A 23,773-nucleotide genomic window follows, 5' to 3' on the forward strand; every position below is an offset into this window, starting at 1 on the left:
AGCAGTAGCTGGACCTGCTGAGCTGAAGCAGTTTGGCTCTTCCGAAACACAGCAGAGCTCTAATAATGAAATCTTTTAATAACAACAAGCTAATAGGTTTTCTGGTGTACAAAGTGAGAATAAAATCTATCTACCCTATTGTAAGCAGGTTTGGGTGTTTTTAAGTTGTTTCCTCACTTATTTTTACAAGGTGATAAACTTACAGACGGAAATTCTTTTAAGCCATAAATACCACGCATGCTGTCATGCCTAGAAGTACAGATAAAGCCAATGGGATGGTAAAAACAGTTGAAGTGCATTCCTTCTCTACCTGGTTTGATCAGCTGAAACTGTCTGCTATCATTTTGGGTGAACAGTGTTTGACCCTTGCTTGTAGATACAGAGCTCCCATCACTTAGTCACCATGCACTGAGTGACAAATTTGTCCACAGCAGTTGACCTGAAAAGTGGAGGCTTAACCTCACACAGAAGCCTCTGAAGTTTCTTGTATCTGCTTTATCTCTGCAAACATTCTCCAGTCTTTTGCCATCTTATTCTTTACAGACAAGACTCCTATAGTTGCAGACCTTGTCTCTGAATTTTATATTCTGTTACACTCATATTTCATGTTTGTCACGTTATGTAGCTCTGGAGTAAAAGGATTGAGTAACACCCACCATTATTTGCTTGAGTTTGCACTACTATTGTCTTGAATCAAACAAACTAATTTTTTAAAATTTTCGTTTCATGTGTCATGATGTGCATTCTATGCATATTTTTTATCTTTCCACAGTATTTGCAATGTTACTTTAAGTTTTTCCCATAGCAAATTTGAGTAAAATATGTAATAAATTGTAGAATCAGGTAGTGCCTGATTGAAAAAAAGTTGTGCGTATAATACTGAGAAGTGATATGTACACTCATTATCTTCTACTGATCATCAGATTCACAGTGCAAGAAATCACCTCCACAGTGTGAAACCAAAGGCAAAATACAATTGATGTACATTCTATTAAATTTCCTGAATACGGAATTTGCATTTGTATATGGAATTATCAAATCTAGTCTTTTCATTGCACTAAACAGAAAGAGAACAGAACAAATCACTTCTGGAGTCAGTGTCTTAAACCTCCAACACTAAACAACTGCAAAAAGAGATATTATTTCTTCTTATAGAAGAAGAAATTCTTCTTTTTTCTAGAACTCCCTACTGAGTATAGAAATGCCAGTAGTAATACCATATTCAAAAAATGTGGAAATTCAGGGATGAATCACAAATAGTTTGTAAATTGGGATAATTGATTGAACTCATGCTGAGAAAATTTGTATTTTACATCTAGTGCATTATTTGTCAAAATCTTTCCTGTTCCCCTGGGCAAAGGTGAGAGGCAGAGTGTGATGGATCATCATCATTCAGTTCTGTTGTATAATTTCATTCTTAGAAATAAGACACTCCCCATCTCATATATAAATCAAGAGATTAGAATGTTGTTGCATTTCATTTATTCAGGTGAAAGAATTTTTCCTCTATCTGTTTTTTTGCTGTATGCTGTAGATTTTTTTGGGGATTTTAAACTACATCCCACAGGCTAAAACTGAAGGATTCCAAGCTAAAAGGCTGAAGAAACTCTGTGTGTTTTGGGCAGGTTCCTGAAAAAATTTCTATACTTCTTTTGCTTTCCAATAAGGGAAAAGGTCAGCCCAAACTATTTCCACAGCTGCTTGTTCAAATTTAGAGAGACAGTAAACAGACACAGTTACATTTTTCAGTTCAATTCCAGCAGATTTTTCTGCAAAATCATGATGAGGAGTTGGAGTAGGGACTTGACTGTTTATCTTGAAGTTTTTATCTTCCTGTTTGCTGTACTGAGTAGAGCATGAGCAACTAGGGAAAAACATCACCAAATTTCTTCATCAGTTTTTCATTTCTGTGGACCATGGTAAATATATCACTTAGAGGAGAATAGTCCTGTTCCCCTTCCTATGTATGCTTACGTCTATCTTACACATTTTTATAGCAATTTTTCCTGTTTATTAAAGTGATTTATTTGCATATAACGTAAGAGGAAATGGATAGTCTGTACTACATTAGATCAAGTATCTTGTCTATGCCTGGGTAAGACCAAAAGCACAAAACAAGACTGTAGTTGATATTCCCAGAACATTCTTACTGTATTGCCTGAGCTGTGCTGCATCTTCCATGAGCATGTCTAACCTTTCAAAACATATGCAAGTATTCTACATTCTATTGATGTCACCATGAATAATTGCATATAAAAGACCAGAATTTTGTGTTTACTACAGAAATTGCCTAATTACTGCAAAAAGTCTGGGGTTATGATCTCACTCAGAAAGTTCTGATTTGTCTTCTTGAAGGTTGAGAACTTTAGGTTCAAAGTCCCTGCGGAAGCTAGAATTGATGTACCTGTATCTCAGAGAGACAGGTCTTCCTGTCCTCTTTTCAACTTGACAAGTCACTGTAATGACTTTCAACAAGGTAATGCAGAAGAAGGAGGATCACATTAGAAATCCCCCTCCATCTCTCCCTCCTCGCAGGCACAAGCCCTTGCCTGAGAAACAAATTCTCTCAACTTCCTCTAAACAGGATCAAACACCTTCTGCTGTTATTCCCAGGCACTGTTAATTGTTGTTAATTTCCAACACCTCATTAATTATTTTCTATTAAAGATGTGAGTGAGGCAAATGCCCTTCACTCATGGATAGTCACAAGAACGGATCATTAATAACTACAAAAAATTTTTACTTTTGAAGTTGAAAAGGAGCTTGTATGAAAGTCACTTTGTTTGTAGAAAAAACCTGGTGCAGCATCAGAGTGTTATTTCATAAAGGGCTGGGTGTGAACAATGCCTTGACACGCAAAAGAAACAAAACAAGGAATAGCAATAAACTGCAGTCGATGTCATCAACAGCGGTTAGAAGCAGTGACCTTCTCTCTGCAGTACTTCTTGTTTAACTTGTTTTAAAAAGGATAATTTTTATTCAATACATACTGGTGACACTTCCCATATATAAAAGTTTTAAATCCTATAAAAATTCACAGTAATGTTTATTCTTTAGTATGCAAAACAGCACATTCTTATTACGATAAATCTGAGAAGCCTGAGACAGGACTAAGACTATGAACACAAGTAGTAGTAGGACAGTCTCCTATCAAGGAATTCACAGTGCAGATAGCTTGAACAGTCATCAGAAGTATGGATGTGTTTCCTAAGATGATGATCAGGAATTGTGCTTTATCCTAGGAGCTGGGAGAGGATGCTTATTATTTTCATTATAGTAGCATAGCAGAAAAGGACTTCTTTTTGCTCCTTTCCAGCTTGTGTTCAAAACTGAGCTTGTCAGAGATGTTTCCACAACAGCAAGGTTTGACCTTCTTAAACAAAATTTTGACTAAATCTACAGAGAGTGTCCAATAACCTCTTCACTGTTGGCCTCGACTTGTGGTCTGCTGTACCTTAGCCATGCAGCTGTTGTCAGAAATCCATTAGATGTCATTTCCAGAACGTGTTTTGTCTTTGGCTGTCGGTGCCTGATACTCAGGTGAGGTGGAAAGCTTTAAGGCTGTTATTTCCCTCCCTTCTCTGTTCTGGTAAAGGTGCCATCAAGGTAATCTTAAAATATATCCATTATGTGGCTTCTCTTTCTCTTTTTACCTCTGTCAGGTTTCACTTTTATCTAGAACATTTGGTCACTCACTGCGCAGACATTTGGTAATGACAGCTCCAAGGCCAGCTGAAAATCAGTGTTAGATTATAGCCTGAAAACTAGATTTGGATCATAGGATAATAATAATCTTTCACCATTTTGATGACAGTGACTGAGTAACAAAGAGGTGCAGTAACTTGCTGCTGCAGCAGCTAAGTCCAAGTAGGGTTGTGAATCAAAGCCATCATTTGCCATTGTTCACAGCCTGGTTTATAACTTTAATTAACTTTTTTTTTTTTTTTTTTTTTTTTTTTAGGACACTAATATATAAGACAATGAATTGCAGTAGCTGGGAAATTTGCACACTACCCCTCTGTGCTTCTTTAATGGGTTCCACACGTTCTTCAGAGAGCGAGTGGGTTGTAGTTTCAGTAATTTCTACAGAGTAGAGATTTATTTAGCTGCTGCATCTTATTGCAAAAGCAATTGTGAGGCAGACCCAAGATGTTACTTGGGCAAAGACTAAAAAATCCTGTTCTCTTTAGGCAAGTTACTTATGAAAATGGTTCCATACAGTATCCATTGCACAGGAAATCTGTAGCAGAGCGAAGCAATGTATCCTTGTCTTCTGAGCTATATCACATCTTTTAATGCCAGAGATATCTTCCAAAGCTAGATTTGAATTCAAGGAGTTGAGCCTCAGACATTACCTTACAAACTAGTCAGTGCAGGGTAGTTCAGGCTTCCTCCTAACTGCAGACCCCCTGATGCTGCAGAAACTCCTGTCCTCTCCTCTGAGAGAAGAATAGAGATTTATAATGTTGTTGGATCTCAGCTAATTAGGATAGTACCTAAGTAGTGCTATTTTTTTCTATTTTTCTTTGGTCTGCGATGTGAAATAATGGAGTAAATAACACAGACTTAAATATTGTCTTCTCTAAAACCTTCCATGCATATTATAAATCTAAACAATGCTAGCCTTGAAGGCTGACAAGGGCCAGTAGATCATCTGTTTATTTCTACAGACTGTGAAATTTCATCTCTCCTGACATTGTCTCACACCTTTTAGCGGACCATGGGATCTTCTCCATCAGCATCCAGCTTTGCTTTGAAGAGATCAATAGGTAAGACATCCACCACTGTCCTGATTATTTTTCCCTTACAGCTGATAAGCCTCAGTGATTAACAATTTGGTAGTCAAAAATAAATGTTTTCTGTAAAAAATACAGGGACTTTTCAAACACTTAAATGTTATCCTCAAAAAATACACAGTGCATATTGTGAACTGAGGATTTGATTAAAACACTAAATTACATCCTATAGCCTTGTCTTGAGTTTCACGTTAGAACAGATAAAACCTTCCCAGGAAGCATTTTCACCAGATGCCAGATCTGTATTTGTTTAAGAAGAGCTGAAGTATAATGAAGTACCTGACTTAAGACTTTACAAGATAAGAAGTGCCTGGCTGGTGCTAAAGCTTCATTTTTAATTCATTCTTTATTATGGGAGTTGTTCTCTCTGGGAGTGTGAGCTGTGATCAGGAGCATAGCCAGGACAGATAAGGCACATGAACCCTGGCCTGAAAGCTGACAAACTACCACAGCTGAGCAGTCAGTTATACTGGAGACAGATCTCTTTCAGGGACTAGTTCAAGCCGAATTTATTCTCAGTCACCTCCGAGAAAGACTCACTAAAAATGGAATACACCACAATGATATATGACTTTTAAAAGTTTATAATCTATGTGCCTACAGGTTTCTCTCAGGAGGTAATAAGAAAAGAGAAGACAACAAAACTTTCCTCTATACATGTGCATACCAGTAGGTACACATGCTAATACAGACAAAGAAACTCATATGTATATATAAAATGATAATTACATATGACAGGATTTATTACAATGGACTTCAGACTTAAACAAAACCACAATCAATTGGATTTAATGAATTAGAAAAAAACTAAACACAGCAAAACCATGAAGTCATATGGGTATTCTCTTTAACATGTTTTATTGGAAAAACTTTACATTTGGGTTGAAAATGAAATTTGTGATCCCAATTTGGGTTTTTATGTGTTCTTCTGTGAAAATTGTTTTCTTGGTTTTCATAATGACCAACATGTACTGATTAGTGCTTTGTGTTTACTTTGCAATTCCTTTGTGGAGGAAGCAATGTGCCATTGCCTTACTAGATTATCCCATGCCTAGTGTGGCGGTCCTAAATGCTCTTGTAGCTGCTTCAGTATAATTAATGTATGGTCATAATGCTTCTATTTCTCTGTTTCTATATGTGCTGGAAACTGATTTAATTCATGAGTCCTGTACGGTTGATGAAAGTTTAATATTAGGCAGTCCTGAGGCTGGAAAATCTTGTGTTTCTGTATTGAAGAGAGATCAAGAGTAAGAAACAAACAAAGAAACAGAATTTAAAAAGGGAACAAAATTCCTAGAGATCAGGCATGTCTATCAGATGCCTAAATGGAGATATTTGCATACACAAACAGGATAACTGTGTCTCCAAACAGTATAGACACAAACACACGTCTGTAAATCAAATTGTAGATTGATTATGATGGACCAAAAATTTGGTTCTTTATATCCTATTAATATATTATTTTTTATGTTGAGGATGTGTTTAGCTTTAATCTGACCCAAGAAGGTTAAGTCTGTTTTTTAATTATCAGTATAACATTTTATAATTCTTTAGTTGCGAGCAAAACTCTCTCTTCATTGCACAACAAAAGCAGAAATCTTGCAGCCAGTGTATTTATCTCTCTTCAGGGGCTGGGGGTTAATATCCAATACCTCATAACATCTTTATTATAATGCATTTATAATGATATACTGGAATGATTCTGTAGCTAAGTATCTAATGTCAAAGACTAGATTTGGTGTGGTGGAAAATGTCGTATCCTTGGGTAGCTCTAGGGAAAATGAAGCCTCAGTCAGTGCTTTCTGTGTAATTCTACTAACTGTAATAAGAATAGGGGTAATTGCATTAATGTCAATTAAGCTATTAATAATACCCATCTTGTCATTCCTAAATATAGCAGTCACTCATACATGCTACTGTCGCCTGTAAAGATTGTAGGCAAATGAGATCATGGCTTATTTATTCTTTAAAACCTGGCTGACAGCCAGTCTTTATCTTGTGTATACCATCAAAATATTATTTTGGAGGGAAACAACCTGAGCTACTTAAAGAGACCATGTCTTGTAGCTGTGATATTGATCACCTCATGGTAAACACCAGCAGGGCACTCTGTGTCACTTCCATTCATGCCACAGGAAGTTTTCTCATGACTGACAATGAAGTTCTTTAGAGTAATGCTTGAAGAATCTCTGTTCACTTGAAGAAATGTCATCTCTGTTGACAACTTCAGGTTTCCTGCGATAGGCTATAACTAGTTGTGTAACTGCCCTTGCTAATCATCTGTTGTGGGCTCTACTATTTTGTCTGCATTTGTGAAACGAAATTCTGTTTCTAAAGCCATTTAGAGAGTATTAATTTGTCTTAAGTAGGATTCTCACTAGACAATTTAAAGACAGAGTTCTGGAGTAATGCAGATGGGCATGCAATCTCCATAAAACATGCACAGATATATATTTAATAAAACAGTTCCTGGAAATTGATGCAATAGTTTCACAAAATCAAAGTCTAACTGGTGTGTTGTGCAGTGCTTCAAAGATGGTAGTCAAGTGTTCATCATCAGCTGGAGTGTGCAGAAAACCATCATTAGCAAATTTCAAGGGCTACCAAAGGTGTCAAAGGTGTCACCGTCAGAATTGTACTGTCCTTCAGACAAGAGGAGACAAAAATATGAGAGGAACCTTTCAGTCAGAGCTCATGATAAATAAGAGGCCCTGGTCAATTCCCACAGGAAGACAAGAGAGAGGTACCGTGATCTGCTCACATCAAGGAGCAGGAAAGGAGGCAACAGATGATAAATATGCATTAAGGACGAGAGAGGAAAGGGAAGTGAGAATGAGACTGGAATTGTTTGTGAACTCCTCTTGATATTCTAATGCTGCTCAACCTCCTCCCATCTCCAGAGAGTCTAGGGTAAGGTTATAATAGGTGAAGTTGTTTTTGCAATAAAGTTGGCTGTAGCTCTAGGCCATAAATCACGGGCTCAAGTGCTCAAACTTATACATTTTTCTCTTGCCTCACTCTCTCTTTCTGTTTATACTTTGATTTGGATGAGTCACTGAATTGAAGGCAGGAAGAGTGCGTAATTCTTTTATCCCTATAGAAAATAATACATTTACATATGATTTAGGCTTTTTTTTTTTTTGAAGGGTTACGTTCTATTTTCTTCTACCAAAGGAAAATACAATTTCAATGAACCTGCTACTATTTCCATCTTATTTTAACTGACTTCCTACCACAAGGCTTTAATGAGTCTAGCCATTAGATGGACTGCCTCTGCAAGATCATATCCTAAGTAGCTGAATCTTACTCCTGACTCAGCTTTCATTTATTCCTTCCTTACTCATTTATTTCGTGTTCCAGTGAAGTTATAATACCCCAGTAATGCACTGTGTCTCAAAACATGTAAAATAAAAGAAAATAAACTGCCATCTTTAAAATTATTAGCATTTTAAGAACAGCTTTGATGCATCTTGTCCATTGTTGTCCCTTTTGCGTCAAAACTTTGTCACCTCTGTTAACTAGGCATATTTGAAACGGCTGTTTAAACCCTCTTCCCTCATTTTAATTTCTTTCATAACTTCTCCCTTTTAAGTACAGCCCAGTAAAAAAATGGCTTCCCTGTTTAAATAAGGGTCTAATGCAGAATGAGAACGAATGTTGTCATATGAAGTGCATTTCAAATGTAATAAAGCAGAAAGGAGTTCCTGGCCCCTGTGTCAGTTGGAAGAGGGTGCATAGTGTGATCACTATAGCTCAGTGGCTGCAAAGCAGAAAATGAAGATTGTAAAAACGTCACATAAAGAAAAAATGCACAGTGGATTCGTTTTGCGATGCTCATAATTCAGTAATGCCTTTAAGTAGCTAGAAGAAATATAATAAATGTTTTTCCACAACATTGATCATACTGTATCAGAGAAAATATTAGTGTGCAGGGAGCCATGATTATGCTGGCAGTAATTCTCGGTACAGAAAACTCCTAGAAGATGGGACCCTTTATGGGCTGAACTTTTATTGGCTGCAGTTATTTACCTTTAAGAATACGCCTAATACACTGTCCTATAGCTAAATATTTTTGTGAAAACTCAAACCAGCAACTGTCAGTAAATCAGAAAACATGCTACCACTTTATAGAATTTAGGTTTTCTTATGGACAGTCTGATATGTTCTGAGATACAAAAAAATGACCAATCAACCATTTAAAACAAATTTTCCTACTCTGTTACAAAATCTGGATTTGGTCAGACAGGTTTATTGTGCATGATCCCATCAAACCATAGCATGTAAGTATAAATTATCCTCAAGAAGTGTAATGCAATGTTAGATTAGGTAATAGATTAAAGTACACAGTTATCTGAAGGTTATGAGCAAACACACATGGACCACCATGGATGACCTCTTTACTGTACTGCCAAACCCACCCAAGGTCATCAAAACAGATCTGGGCTTTGGGCTGTGAGGAGGAGCCCAGTGTGGGTTCCCAGTGCCGGTCTCTTGCTCCTCAGGCCAGCAGGACACGATAGCATTGGGGCAAAGTGTGGGTCAGCCCTGCTGGAGGGGAACCACTGGGCACCTGGGTCAGGCCAATCCAGCTCTGCCCAGCCTCAGGGAAGGTACATGGGTGTAGGAGATCAAGGAAGGAAAGTAGAGGTTGAGGAAAGTGGAGAGTACTAAAAGTTTATTCCATGGATGCTGAGATGTCCCTTTCCCTGAACTGGAGGGGTTGGAGAGGCAGAATGTGATGTGAGGAGACCTTGTCTGCCAAAGCACATGTTAGTGGCCTCTGGGCTCTGAAATATCCTGTTCTCTCTAGAGCAGGCCTGCTCTAGAACTAAAATGTTCATGTTCATTTATCATTAAGCTCCTTTTCAGAAGGATGGTTGAACATGGTTATAACTTCAAGCAAGGAACTATGCGTACTTATTCCAAAGTGTTGCTCATAAGCCTAATGCAGCATTCCTGCAATAGGATCTACTACACTGGGACCTGAATAAGCAAGTTCACCGTGCTGATCATTGGATCAGGCCCTGAAGAGTATCTGGTCTCAGATGATAGGGATTGGGGTGTTTTTCCTTGATAGACGTTCTAGGCAAAATTTTAATACGATTGTTCCCCTGAGCAGATGCTCCCTCAGTCTTGAAAGTTTTTGCAGCCTTTTTCTTGAAACACACTGTCATTTTTCTTACATTTAAAATAACAAGGAGGTGTATTTTCTTGCTTAGAATAAAAAAGACAATCACAATTGCTACTATAGGCTAGTAGCCTGGGTTGGAGACTAAAGGTCAGTTCTGCATGATCTGTTTCTTGGCTGTATCAGTGTTTTGTGACATGATCTTGAGTAACTCATTTAGACTTTCTGTATTTTAGTCTATCCATCCTTAAAGTGATTAAAATAGTAAGCACTTCTATCAGCAGTTATCACACGGGAATTAAATAGTTAAAGGCCTTGGGCAGGTTGTATCACAACAAGGAAACTGTGCAAGGCCGAGAATTATCAAATGTATGATTTCTGTTGTGCATATTTGTTCATGTAACTCTTTTAAGCAATGGGGGGGTATTTAATGCTCTTGTGAATGAATTACTATGGTAATACTTTATTCTGTGTAGCTTTATATAGAATGAATACGTGTACGTCAATCTGGGGGGTGTTTATTTGCGTATGAATATTAGAGTTTTAAATGCAGCAATAAAGAGTGTTACCTTAGTGTTACTAAGTACAGCTGTTGCTATCACTTGAAAGAAACTCAGTGTCGTATAGCAGAAGGAGGGGTGGGATTTTAGGGTCCTAAACCAGCAGCCCTAAATGGCAATTAATGCCAGGATTAGTCACAGTCTTGCTTCAGTCGTGAATACATATTTCAGGTAAGGGGTGATCTAGCACCAGGCCTGTGCAGCTCTGCACACTTTAGAAGGCTCTCAGCCTGGAGCTCAGTGCTCTCACCTCCACGAGGCATTGCCCCAACCCTGCACAGCCCCCAGACACAGAAAAGAGCACTCTGGTTTGTATGGTTAAAATCTGCCCATGGATACAACGAGAGGATTTTACAGCAACTGAAGATCTGTTGCTCTGTGTTTAACAGTTAACATGAAGACAGCTTGCTACCTATGGGGGGTGGGAGTGTTCATTCATTTTATCTATAAGAAGTAATTTTGTTGGATTCCTAGAGGTTATCCGGATGTGAATAGGAAGAGTTGCCACTGGATGGCACTGTTGCACATGGCTGGCTGGAAAAACTGACTTCTGGAAGCCCCGGCTGGAAAACGCGGTCTGGGGCAGCCGCACGCACCTGTGGGTGTGGGGTCACCGGGCACGCAAACTGCACCGCGGAGGTGTCAAAGCCTGGGTGTTAATAAATTACTGTAATAACCTCAGTAGCTGTCCTACCACTTGCATATGCCCTTGCTAAGAAAAAAAAAATAATTAAAAAACTCACATATTTTATTATAGATTTTTTCATTTATTTTAATCTAACTTAATTTGGGTTTATGTAAAACTAATCACCAGTAAACCCAAATGTTTTAGTTTCTCTACACACCTCTATCTGCCCACATGAATGGTGAGGAAGCTGAATTGGTCACAAAACTCATGGTCAGTGGGACCTAATTTAAAATCAGCTAGACCAAACCATTTTCATTTTCACTACAAATATAGATGGGAATGGTGGTTTTGAAAATAGTTTGGGTATTTTTAAATATTTTTACTTCTTTTATTTTAAATCACGGATGAAATTCTGCATTTAACTTTATTGGCTATTGTATTTGTGCTTGGTACCGTATTTTAGGAAACAGTAAAAAATGGGAAGACTGTTTTTTTCTTTGATTCTAGAAGAAATATGAGGCAGACATTGTAATTTCTTGTTCAATTGTGGGGAAAAATAAAAAAGGGTGTTTTCTTTGAATTATATTGAGAAATTGCCCATTGGTATGAATTCAACTGGACCTCTACATTGTTTATTCCCATTTTTTTCCTTTTCTTGAGTATTAGAGTACACAAATTGTAGAACAATTAGAGACTTAGATTCTAGCTATGGGATTTCTTTCTGTTCATGTACATTATCACAAAATTATGTTGCCTGCCATTTATGGGATGCTTTGATCCAAAATTTCAGTCATTGTTTCCACATTTAGGGGCTGGAATGAACATCAAAGAAGAGGGTGTACTGAAGTTGCTGAATGCCAAAGCAGTACAATAACATGCAAAGGATATAAGCAAATCCCAAAGGTAAAATGTGCTGCCAAATCTTGCACATAATAGAAGCTCTAAAGTGACAGTCTGTCTTTGACAAATGCATAATGATATCAATGCCAAGGGAAGGAACTAGAATGCTGAAAGGTGAATAAAAGAGTTGGGAACAATTCACTACATTTACACATTTCCTCAGTGTGTTTTCACACAACAAGGAAAGCAGATGAGACAAATGTATTAGGTAATCATTGGAGAAGACCATAAACCTGCTGAGTTTTTTTAGTAACCTGGATATTTCCTTGGCTTGTAATGAGTTTTCAAAAACAAAACATGGTTAGAAACAATTCATATTCTGAAAGAAAAAAAATGCAGGCCACAAGGAATGTAAAAAATAGTTAATTCTCTTTTTCTTTGACAAAATCACATTTAATGCCCATATGGTAGTTGCAATATGCTGTTCTCTTTTCTGGTTGATGGATTCCTAAATGCTTCAAATAGTTGCAAAGGCAAGTTAAGGGGTCCATATGTATTCAATAGGTTTTCCAACACCAAGAACTAACAGGGTGATTTAAATGAGTGCAATAATGTAAAAACATGAGAATCATGCAGAAAACCTAACAATTTATCTTGTAAAAGATCTGAAACCTACTTGTTAAATTCATTTTATTTTCCTTTCTTTGAAAACAAAGCAAAACCCAAAGCAAATAACAGCTGTAAAACCTGTAACAAAAGGCTTCCTTCCACAGTATGTACAACACTTAGCAGAGGCGAGTCTCGGGTTATTTAGCAGATCCTAGTGTGTTCTGGAGTATAGAGGTTTTTCCCAAACCTGCATGTTAATGTTCATCAGAGGGAGTCTGACAGAGGCCCACTGAAGTGCAGCACTCCTGCTGCAGCCAGTCAAATATTCAGAAGGAAGTTCTGCTGTAATAAAACTTCAAAGAGATAACGATCGAGGACCTGCTCTTCCCCCATTAGTTTTCTGCCCTGTCTCTGGCAGCTGAAGAGTCACCTCCAGTTTTCATATGACTGATGACTGAAAGCATGGCTGCCACATGTCAACAGTGCTGCTCAGGTGGTAGGTACCCAGCTAGCTAGCCAGCATTGTAGCCAGGTGACAGCCATATTCTAGTCATATGATAAAAAAAAAAAAAAAAAAAAGACTATTCTATCTTTGACAAAGAGAATGTCAGCCTTCTGCAGGAAAAACTGGCATATTCTTGCCTGGGCGGTGGTTCCTGTACTCCAGGTACAGAGGTCTAAAGAGCAGTTTAATAAGTCTAGGCAGGGTAACATTCCTCCTGCTCGGTAACTGAGAAAAAAGCTTCTGACTGGCATGGGGCTACATTGAGAGGGAAGGGAGTGTTTCCATTGCCTAATTACATGGATTTTCAGTTGCTATTGACTTTGGGGCAGCCCATTAACACCTCAGGGTGCACTATTACTTAGTTACTTGGGCTCTTGAAACATCCCACAGAGGCACATATATGGTTTAAAACTGCCTCTGTCTTTCTCTTCCTCCCCCTTTTCTCTTCCTCCCCCTTTTCTCTTCCACCCTGAATCTACAGGTTTTCTACTATGCTTTGGTGAAGTGCAGCAAATAATGTAATTCTTTATACATATAACATCCTGGTTTGTGCAAGCAATTAGGAAACTGAATGCTGTGCCCAGATGGGGACCTGATCCTGTATGCCTTGGCTCCGGTCCTGCATTAGATTTGTAGGGAGTGTGACCTACATTCTCTTCCAAAGAAGGCTGGGTAGGAAAGGACATCTGGTTTGGATTGTGGTTGCTACTAAAATCTCTTATGAAGCAGGGAAAAGAGCTGCAAGCGGTCAGGTAGAGACGCATCTGTTATCATAAAACAGGGTACATATAATCACCACTGAAGAAACTAGACAAATAGATATTGTAAACTAGATTAGGTGATGTCCAGTACTGAAGGAAGGAATGTATTTTTGCATTTTGCATTTTGTAAGCAAAGTGTCTGACCCTATGCCAGCCACCTGCCAACATTGAGAATAACCCCTTTCTGGCCACAGTAAGATTGTCTCAGTGATAATGGGGGAAAAGCCAAAACCATGAAGAGCTGTGAGATTCATGGACAGGCAGCCATTTTGCCAGAAAGGGAAAAAAGTTCATCCCATCACTTTCAGGACAGTATTAACATCTCCTGAATGTCCCCAAAGAACTATTCCTTCTCACCAGTCCGGGTCAAAATATCACTATTTCTCCAACTCATCTGCCTCATAGGTCTCTTCTGTTGCATCCTCTTCTCCTGTCACAAAGATACTGTTGGAAGCAATGCTGGGCAGATCAAAAGGTTTGCAGAAAAGGGATGGAGATCAGAAACTCAGGTGGAACTCATGCAAAACCTCCTATTTGACAGTCAGGTCACAGCCTGAAGATGAACACTATGACACTGAAAGGATGTTAATTTACCTTGACTATTAGTGATATTCTATAAGTCACTGGGCAAATATTCTGTAAGTCGCTGGGCAAAAGAAGAAAAAAATACTTCAACAGTCATTTGCTATCCTGGAAAGAATGACTTTAGTCTAAAAGTTAAGGAGAGAGCTGGCAAAACTCCATGTACTAAAATAATCACCACCAACTTGCATGAGGTTAAAAAACTATGTGTAATAGAGAAATGTTTGTTCCTAATAAAGTCACAAGGACAAGGAGCAAAACAGCAGGTCAGTCATGAGTATTATAAATAATTAAACTGAAGAATATAAAAAATAAACAAGGAAAACTGAAAATCTTAGTAATTGGTTATGATTATAGCTGAATTGGAGTAACAGAGACTTGGTGAGAGAATTCATTTGGCTGGAATAGTAATATAAAGGATATAAAGGATATAGATTCTTCAGGAAGGAGAAGCAGGTTAAAAACAAGGAAGGTTATCACACGCTCAGATGTCCAGAATGGAGCTCAAAGAATATGTATGATGGTGAAGAAGAAACAGACATAGGCAATATCACCGTTTGAGTCTCCTACAAAGCATTAAATCTGGGAGTTCAAGTGAGGGATAATTTTTATATTTAGGTAGTAGACTCTTCTGAAGCCCTGAAATCTATGTTATTTAACAATCAAACTGTTGGTAAAGGCACTGGTTAGCAAATTCTTGGTTGATGAGTGTTAAAAGGGAAGAATTGAAGGTGAATCAGTTTTCCGATACAGTTGAAGCTTGTGGGTTCTTTTCCTAGAGGCTGTTTTCCAATTTTTTGAGAGACTTTTTCAGATGCTCATGTTTTACCTTGGCAAAAAGGTCTTTTGGACTTGCTGAACAGATCCCAGGTATCCTCTCAGGTCTGGTGATACCTGTGATTTTCTTGAAGCACAGACAGCAAAGACAATGGGGAATTCACCTTCTCTAGTGTGCTGTACTGAATAACAAAAGCGTAAGGTCTGTGTTTAAAGCTCAGTGAAGATCAGGCTCATTTTAATCTTCAGTTTAGCTGCAGAGTCCTCGTGTTTGGACTTTGAATTCAGAACCAGACTTACTTTAAATTTTGCCTTCATCAGAGAAATTATTCTTGTAAGACATCTTTTCAGTTCTATAACTTAATCAGACCTCTCAGCCAGGACTAGATAACTCACAACTCATCTTCCTCAATTTCCTGGTTGGGGGGCCTATTCCACATTTCTTCCTTTGTTTTGTTCCCTTTTGCAGGCTACCTCCATACGTGCTGTACACTGTGATCAGGGGTGCACACTGTGACTGTACCTTAACTCTTTAAAATCCTGAAAGAGGTAATATCTCAGGGACACACTGTCAGACAGTAATGTTGAGTGCTTGTAAGTTTCTGTTTCACTTAGTCAAGTAGTTTCTGATTTTCTTAGACATTCAAAGGGCCTGAGCAAATGTTCAATACTTTCTTCGATGTGAATAGTAAGAAACCAAGGTCTGAGGAATGTGCATAAGATATGACACTATTCCATTGCAGAACATTGAGGGCAGCAGCACTTGTGGCAGACAGACATGTGCGGGCAGCAGCACTTGTGATTGTGACAGACAGAACTCACAATGCATAGGAAGAGAGAAAGGTAAAGCAGCAAAAGTAAAATGATAGTCTTCAGGAAGAGAAAGTCTTCTGAAGTTAGACAACTGGGAAGCAAGCTCAAGAGAAAAGGATATGTGATGCTGTGGCAGCTGAAATATTTTGTACTTTTTATTGGACCAGACTCTACTAAATGCATCAACTGTAGCAGCTGGCTAGTGTAATTAACACCACCTAAAAAGGGTAAAGCCTCTGCCTAGAGTAACATAAGGGCAAGACAAATGTTTTTCATATTCTTGACACACTTCCTAATTATCACAGAATCGAGTTCATCATGGCCACCTCAAATTTGCTAGCAATTGTTTGGAGGACACTGGGAAGACCAAAGAGAAAAATTATAAAAAGTTAAATGTGATGCCTTCTTTCAGAAAGGGAGAGAAAGAGAAAAGGAGTTCTGGCTAGCCACATGTCTACTTATTCAAAGTTTTTTTCTGTAATTCGTAACAAAATTCAAGCCCCAAAAGATGAGAAGGAAATAAGTAGCAGCCGATATGAATTTGTGAAATTCATTCACTTGGTGAATAGGAATTTGTCAGTAACTAATCATGTCAAATTGATTTCACTTCCTTGTAAAACCGGTCACAAGTAAAGTGGAAAGAAGATAGGTCACAGGTATTCTGACTGTTTGACACCATGTTGCATGATATTGTCTTGAACAACTATTTCAGTACTGTTTAAGGCCTGTGTTATATCAGGTTTTTGGGTGCCAAAGTTCTGGAAAGATACAAAGGTAGTTAGAGCCCAGGGGAGAATAACCAGGTCACAACAACATGACACATATGAAAAATTGGAAGAAGTGTATTGTATTTCTTTCTCTAGAATAAAGAAGACTGATGGGCCATGAGAACAGCCTTTGATTTTATTTACAGTAGCCTTTTACAGGAATTATTTGTTCTCTATGGTAGATAGAAAAGATTTGCTCTGGCAAATTCAAATTAGACCTTAGAAAACAGCTTTCTGACTCTAAAGATAGCAAAGTTGATTTTTTGAGAGGGCTGTGGAGTTTTCATCACTGAAAATGTTTAAGAATGGGTTTAAGAGGAACATCTCTCAAATTAAACTTGCCTAGAGAGAGGGTAGACCTCCCAGGGGAATCTTATTTTCCACTGATTCCCGGACACAAAGTCAGATGCCTGTAAGCTGCGGTTTCTGTGCCATCCAGGGTAGGAGATCTCTTTGGAGTGCGAGAGAATATCCGTACTTTACCTCCTGTGGGTAGCAGCAGCAACTGAGGGGGGCTAGAAGCTGAAGTGTCTGACCAGGTTCCCTTGTGTGCTCTGGTTTTAGTCTGGCTACCTAACACTATTCTTCATCATCTGTGCTGCAGTCAGTCTTCTCTCGTACAGTCAGTCTTTTCATGTGGAAATGCAGAGTGGCGTTAAATATTTTTTTTACCAAGTGCTTTACTATCCTTGTGTTTTCTCCATTCTTATGCATCATTCTACAGCTGATAGTGAGTAATGATGAAATTTAGCTTAGCAGAAAGTTTTGCCTGAATATATAATCTTTTGGAATTGTGATTAGAGTTTTCAGAGTCCCCAGTAAAATAGGGCATTTGGCTTTTTCATTGTTTCAGAATTAATTATTGAAGTAGCTAAATGTTCAAGAACATAAAAATGTACAAATGGGTGTTAGTTGAATGGATGTAGTAAGATTTTTTCTGGCATGAAAAGCACACTATTTATGAGTTAATTTAATCAGAGAAGAAAAATATTGAGTAGGTGACGAAGTAAAAATGATGACTGTGTATTATGTTTTTGCCATGCAGCTGAACAAACACATTCAATGACAGACTTTGGCAGGAGCTGCAAAGATGTTCTTGACAATGGTATGAATAAATATTAGGTGCTGTACACAATTCGCTGCATTCCAGGCCTTGAGCAAAACCAGGTGAGCTTTGCCTGGAAAATCTGGAAGAAACAATGTAAGAATGTTGGGAAAATGTAAACATCTACAGTATTCTCTGCAGCTGCTTTGCTGTAACATTTTCATTTGCATCAACAACAACTCTGTCATTTTTTATGTTCTCTGCTTCCATTGCACTTTTAGGAATCAATTAAACTCCCAGCTGCTTTAGAGTTCACGGTAGGCACTTCAGTAATATTGTCTAAATGAAGGACTTTATACCTGCTAAACAAAATACACTGATCAAGCCTAATTTCCATTGTTGCAACTAGTTTACAAAAATAAAAAGGAAAATAAATGCTTTGATATTCTTAGTGGTCAATACAGAAGCTGAGAGATATCTCCTAGTAATTTAAAGTGGAAACTAGAGGAAACTAGAGGCTGTACAACATGGATGTGGGTTTTGATAAATAGCTACCTGTAAGACACATGTTGGCCAATATATCTATTAAAAGAATGTTTATGACAATATGGAGGAGAATTTCCTTTTAAAGATTATTTTTTTCTCCATGGACAGTTTACAGCTGTAGTCTCTTGCTAGAACCTACAGCAGTTTTGGTAGCTCAAGCAGAGTTGACTGCTGAGGAGAAAAGAGAGATGGGAATATTCTGCAGTGCTCTATTCTTTAATCTGACTCCACTGAGTGAAATTTAATTCAAGGTTGGTCCTCACATCTTCAGTGTTCAGAGGGATGGTGTTGACAGTACCAATTTTTCTTCTTCACTTTTTGTAATCCTGAGAATATTCTTAATTAATGTTGGAACAACAGTTTGCACTGACAAATAAAAATTAAACTTAATGTGGAATTTTCTCTCATTAGTTCTATTCTCTACTGATCTCATTTGCAAGTGTGCAATGTTCATTTCAGAGGTAGTGTTCTTAAGTGTATGCCTCCTCCTGTGTCACTTCAGAAAGCAACGGGGACAGTCTACTGTGAGCCTGAAAGATTAAGCTGTTGTGGCCTGATGATTCTACAAGGGATAACAGTGTCTCTCCTTATTTACATCATGAAGCCTGGGATTCTTCAGTGAGTCCCAGTAAGAATAAGCCTGCAACAGAGAAATCATTGGCATAGCTGGGAAGGAGAGAGACAGTTCATGTCATTTCTGCAGTTTCTTTTCTGGAATTAGTCCCAGATATAACTCAGAGCAGCTTCAGACTGCTTGACCATCTATAGCCTCATAGGTGTGTTTTAGAAGCTAAGGACAGATGCAGTATTTAGCTGCTTGCCCAGAGCTCCCCTTATTTACTTGTTCTCCCTGTTCTGTGAGGGATGTGAGAGTTTGTGAGAATGTGTATGACCTTCCTGTAAGAACTTCAAAGGGACTGGGCCTGGCACATTTTATTTATGCCATAATTTTTTTACTGGAGCTAAACAGAAGAAAGTAAAAATCCATCTTCTCTGTTTGGCTTTCTCTCCTCTGAACCTTTCAGAAGTGAAACCAATGGACTCAAAACCTTAAAACACTGAGTGGGGCAGCAAAGAGCATCCAGTAACATACTGGTGAAAAAGTCTAAAGACTATTTTTTTTTTGTCATCTTTACATATCAAGATGATAGATATTAAAGAAGGAGTAAAAATAGGTCTCCAGCCTAGAACAGTTTTGGTAGCTAAGGATTTATGCTGTATTTCTGCCTGTGATTATAATTTTGCATCTGAGTATGTGCCTTCTGGCTTTCTCCTCTAAGTTTGTAGAGATGGTGTATTTGCTTGAAATGACCAATATATCTCTTGTATTATACTTGTTCCTTTGCTGTTGTCTGTTATTATTAAACAAGTAATAATTATTAACAAAATTTTCTGGCTCAAAAGGATCCCAGAAAGGGAGATCAAGAGATATCATTATTTGTTTGCAACTGCATATTTTATAAGGAAAGTGGAGAGATTATTCTGAGGCTCAGCTCAGAGATGACCTCATCAAGCCATTATTATACCTATTAGAACTATTTCCAATTACTTATTATTAGAGGAAGTTCTCCTGCTTGAACTGTATATCACCTATGGACATACATGGATGTATTTTTCAGGCAAGCTGAGAATTTGGCTTCTTTAAAAAAACTCACGTATACTTCCGGAATTCTAGCCCTAACTACAATTTTTGTGAAAAGCTTGAAAATTTGGGGCCCAGAGTCTGAATTAGATAATATAGTGTTTGCTTCATTTGATCCATTAACTGTCTAGAGATTCATCCCTTGTGTCATATCTTACCAGGACCTTGACAATAAAGATAGCAGTCTGGGAACAGCAGCAGCATGTACATGGTATCTGTGATTGTCGGATGTGTGTTTTGGACACAGAAAAAGCATTGATTTGAGCCACCTTTTCTGAGATATTTGGCAAGCTTCACCCATCTGTTGTTATGCAGGAGGTCAAAGCATATCCCAACTGAAAGAATTCCTCACTAAGAGAGGACTTCTGAGCTTCAGTTAATTATTGTGAATCAGCTGGAGGAAAAACAGTAAAATATTCCCATGCGTGAATCTCGGAGCAGAGGTTGCTATCCCATTTTTAACAAATTGTAAGTGAAACATCATTTTAAAAAAAAAGTATAGTTGGATATCTCTAGCTGGTTATCTAGTTCCAAATCTTGAATATGGACTTGCAGATCTTTGCCTTTATACTGTAATTCTTAATTGAAGAACTTTACAGCATCTAGAGGCAAAATTTTGAAAAAATAAAGCTATGGTTCAGCATAAGTATGTTTTCCAGGGAGTAAACAATTATCGATGAAAAACTAATTTAAATTTCTATAAATGTTGATGAAAGCTGTGTTGGTAAGTTAGAAGGTAAGCAGACTGAGTGAGTAGGAGCAACTCTGAGTCTGACTTAAGACCCAGATTAAGTGAGCACGTTGATTAGGGGAGATATGAATACCCTCAGGACGTGAAAGGGGCAAGGGACAATTGCTCAGTCATTTTGGTAAACCCATATTTAGTCATTCAATCTACTTTCTCCTGGAGACATTGCTTAGATATTGATATTTGTCTTGTTTCTTGTATGTCATCTATGTCAACACTTAAAAAAAATTGTTAGGAGAATAAATGCTTTTTTTTAATCTTATGGTTATACTAGTAGGATCAACTAATCATGGAGAAAATAATTTTTAGTTATTTTTTCATCAAATATTACAAACAGTTTCAGAAAGCTCTTAAATGTAGTTATTTAAACAGCTTTAGCTTTATTTATTGCATCTGCAGGTACATAGCTTTTTTCGGGGGCATATCCATGTTTTGAAAGACTGTGAAAGTTAACTCCTAATTTTATTGCAAGGTATTTAAAATTACAGATAACACTTGTAATGAAGCCTGCTCCTTTGATTAACCTTGGTACTGACTGGGATTTAAATGTGATTACACTGCCAGAATGAAAAGTTCTTGTCTTTTTATGATTTTTCTATATTTCTACAGAGTTAGAGAAATGGTTCAATTACTGCAAATACAAGAACAACTGCTGGTCTGTATTCAGATCTTCTAACCTGCACATTTTTGTGGTGAAGGATTTTGTTGAGTCAATGACTGCATTGTGTTCAATAAACTGATTATAGTTACTTTGGGCTCATATTTACAAAACTCCTATAGCGACAACTGTTTTTTAGATATTACTCGGGAATATTATATACATAGGCATTAGTAGTGACTTCTAATTTGTGGTTAGTTAATGATACATGGCTGATCATGGTACAGGAAAGGCTAGCTCTTGGTCTATCTGTTGTACTCTTTAAGAGATATAGGCAAATAAAACCCTGTAGCTGATAGATTTTGAGCTGTATGAACAGAGAAGGAATGTTAGAAATATGAAAAACAATTTCTGGCCACATTATTACATGAATTCCTCTTTAAGGATTTTAGTCTGAAAAATTATTCTGTGTTACCTTTAACATTTAATAAATTTAAGCCAAATTTTTATTTCCAAAAGAGAAATTTTATGAAACATGTGGATTCCCAGTTTCATAAGTTCCCATGATGGTCTGGACTACTAAGCCATAGAAAAAAACCATTCAATTTCTCTAAGCCACTACATAGTTTCTTGGCAACTGATGGTAAACAGATACTGCTTGTTAGGAAATCTATCTGCCTTTTTTTCTTTCTTATTTTAGATGTAATCTGGGATGAAAACCAATGCTGTCATACAGGCTCCAAAAATAACAAATCAAATAATATCTGTAATATACTTGGGATGTAATATTAAATTAAGTCTTTAGGCTTAGCCATATTGCAGAAAAAGTTGTAACATAAGTTTTCCAATTCCCAACAACAATGGCAAAAAAAACCCAAACCCAGACTCCAGGCAGTGCCTCCCTCCTGCCCATTTGCTCCTGGATGAGAACAGAATGCTTTGAAGCTGCTGTGATACATGGCAATATGAAAGTCTAAAACAGCTTTGGATCCCTGTCTCAGATCCTTATAGATTTAATAAACAGAGAAGGGAAGCATGTTTTGTTACTTGTCTTAATAAACACAGGGTACTACCCTTTATGAGAGCTGGAACTACCTGAATAGGAACTTAGAGTCAAAGTGAAAATGTTATGAACCTTCTCATTAACACCATCAAAACCAATATATGGATATCAATAGACATATATAAAAAGAGAGAGAAGCTGATATTTGAGTAAAGTGGCAATACCTAGGAAAAACTAAGCCATATAGACACCAGTCATAAATCCAGATTCTAGGGAATTTTTTCATAATCAGATATGTTAGCAAAGAAAAACCAGCAAATAAGGAAAGATGCAGGCAGACACTAAGAGAGAGCTCAGAAGCAGAACCCCTTGGGGCAGGGAACTGAGTGGAAGGCCAGATTAGAAAAAAGGGAACAAAGAGAGTATTTGTACTTATTCTGCTGATTTTGGATTAATTCTTCATAAGTGTGGCTGTTTAGAACAATATATTCCGAACAATACAAATTCCTCCCTTTGACAGAAATGAACCTTAAGTTCATTTAGAAATTAACCTAAAGTTCCTAAAAGTCAGACAATTTTAGCTACTGTTTCAGTCTTCAGGAGAACTTCAATTGGTTTAAGTGCCTGAATACCATCAATTAAAAAATTTCACTAGAATTAAATGTTAGTGATTTTGTGTTCCAATTAAATTAATTTGGTACAGGAACCGGTAAAATTATGTTTTCCTTGTCTTCTGGTAGAGATTTTTTCTGTATTCTGAAGTAATTAAAATATTCACCAAACCCATAAGATACCTCTATTTTGCTGCCTTGGATTCTAACACTCCTATGAGGTGTCCTAGCATGATATTAGGTATTTTAAAATGTAGCCAAATACAGATTTAGATTTTGAAAAATAAGGCCTAAGCAACTAAGTAATTATTGATGAATAATACTGTGTAAAAATCCTAAATACGCTATTCTAATGGAGCCAAACCCTGAGAACTTCAAGTAAACCATGAATTAACTGTGAAATATATGAAATAAAGTGACTCAGAATCTAATCTGCATATTCTTACTGACAATTAATCTTGAAGAGCTATGGAAAAACTGAAGAAACAGCAAAGGATCTGCTCAATAGACCAGCATTTTCTAGGAAAACCTTTGTTCTCTGCCAAAAGTTTCCCGTACAACTATTTTCATCTTTCTTTAAGGGGTAGATTGTCTTCCCATCTTGAAGTGCAATTTAATACAAATTTTCTGCCACAGAAGTGAGTTTGTTACAGGTGGGTAATTCTATCATGTAATAATACTTTTTCTGAGGGAAAAAAGCCTTCAAACAAACAAACAAAATAAGGCAAAAAAGAGTTATTGCACAGTAGCAAGAACAAATAATTAATAAAACTGTAAAGTAAAATCGTCCCCTGCAGTCCCTAAAACAAATAAA

At 37.4% G+C, this 23,773-nt stretch overlaps 1 long non-coding RNA gene across 1 annotated transcript in view; it reads right to left on the bottom strand.

Annotated features, from left to right (window-relative positions):
• The window catches only part of LOC113943977, a 35,090-nt gene that overhangs the window by 11,176 nt on the left and 141 nt on the right, over positions 1–23,773 (bottom strand). The window lies entirely within an intron of this gene.

The sequence above is a fragment of the Corapipo altera genome, unplaced genomic scaffold, assembly GCF_003945725.1.
Source record: "Corapipo altera isolate COAL_440 unplaced genomic scaffold, ASM394572v1 45, whole genome shotgun sequence".
NCBI classification, from domain to species: domain Eukaryota; kingdom Metazoa; phylum Chordata; class Aves; order Passeriformes; family Pipridae; genus Corapipo; species Corapipo altera.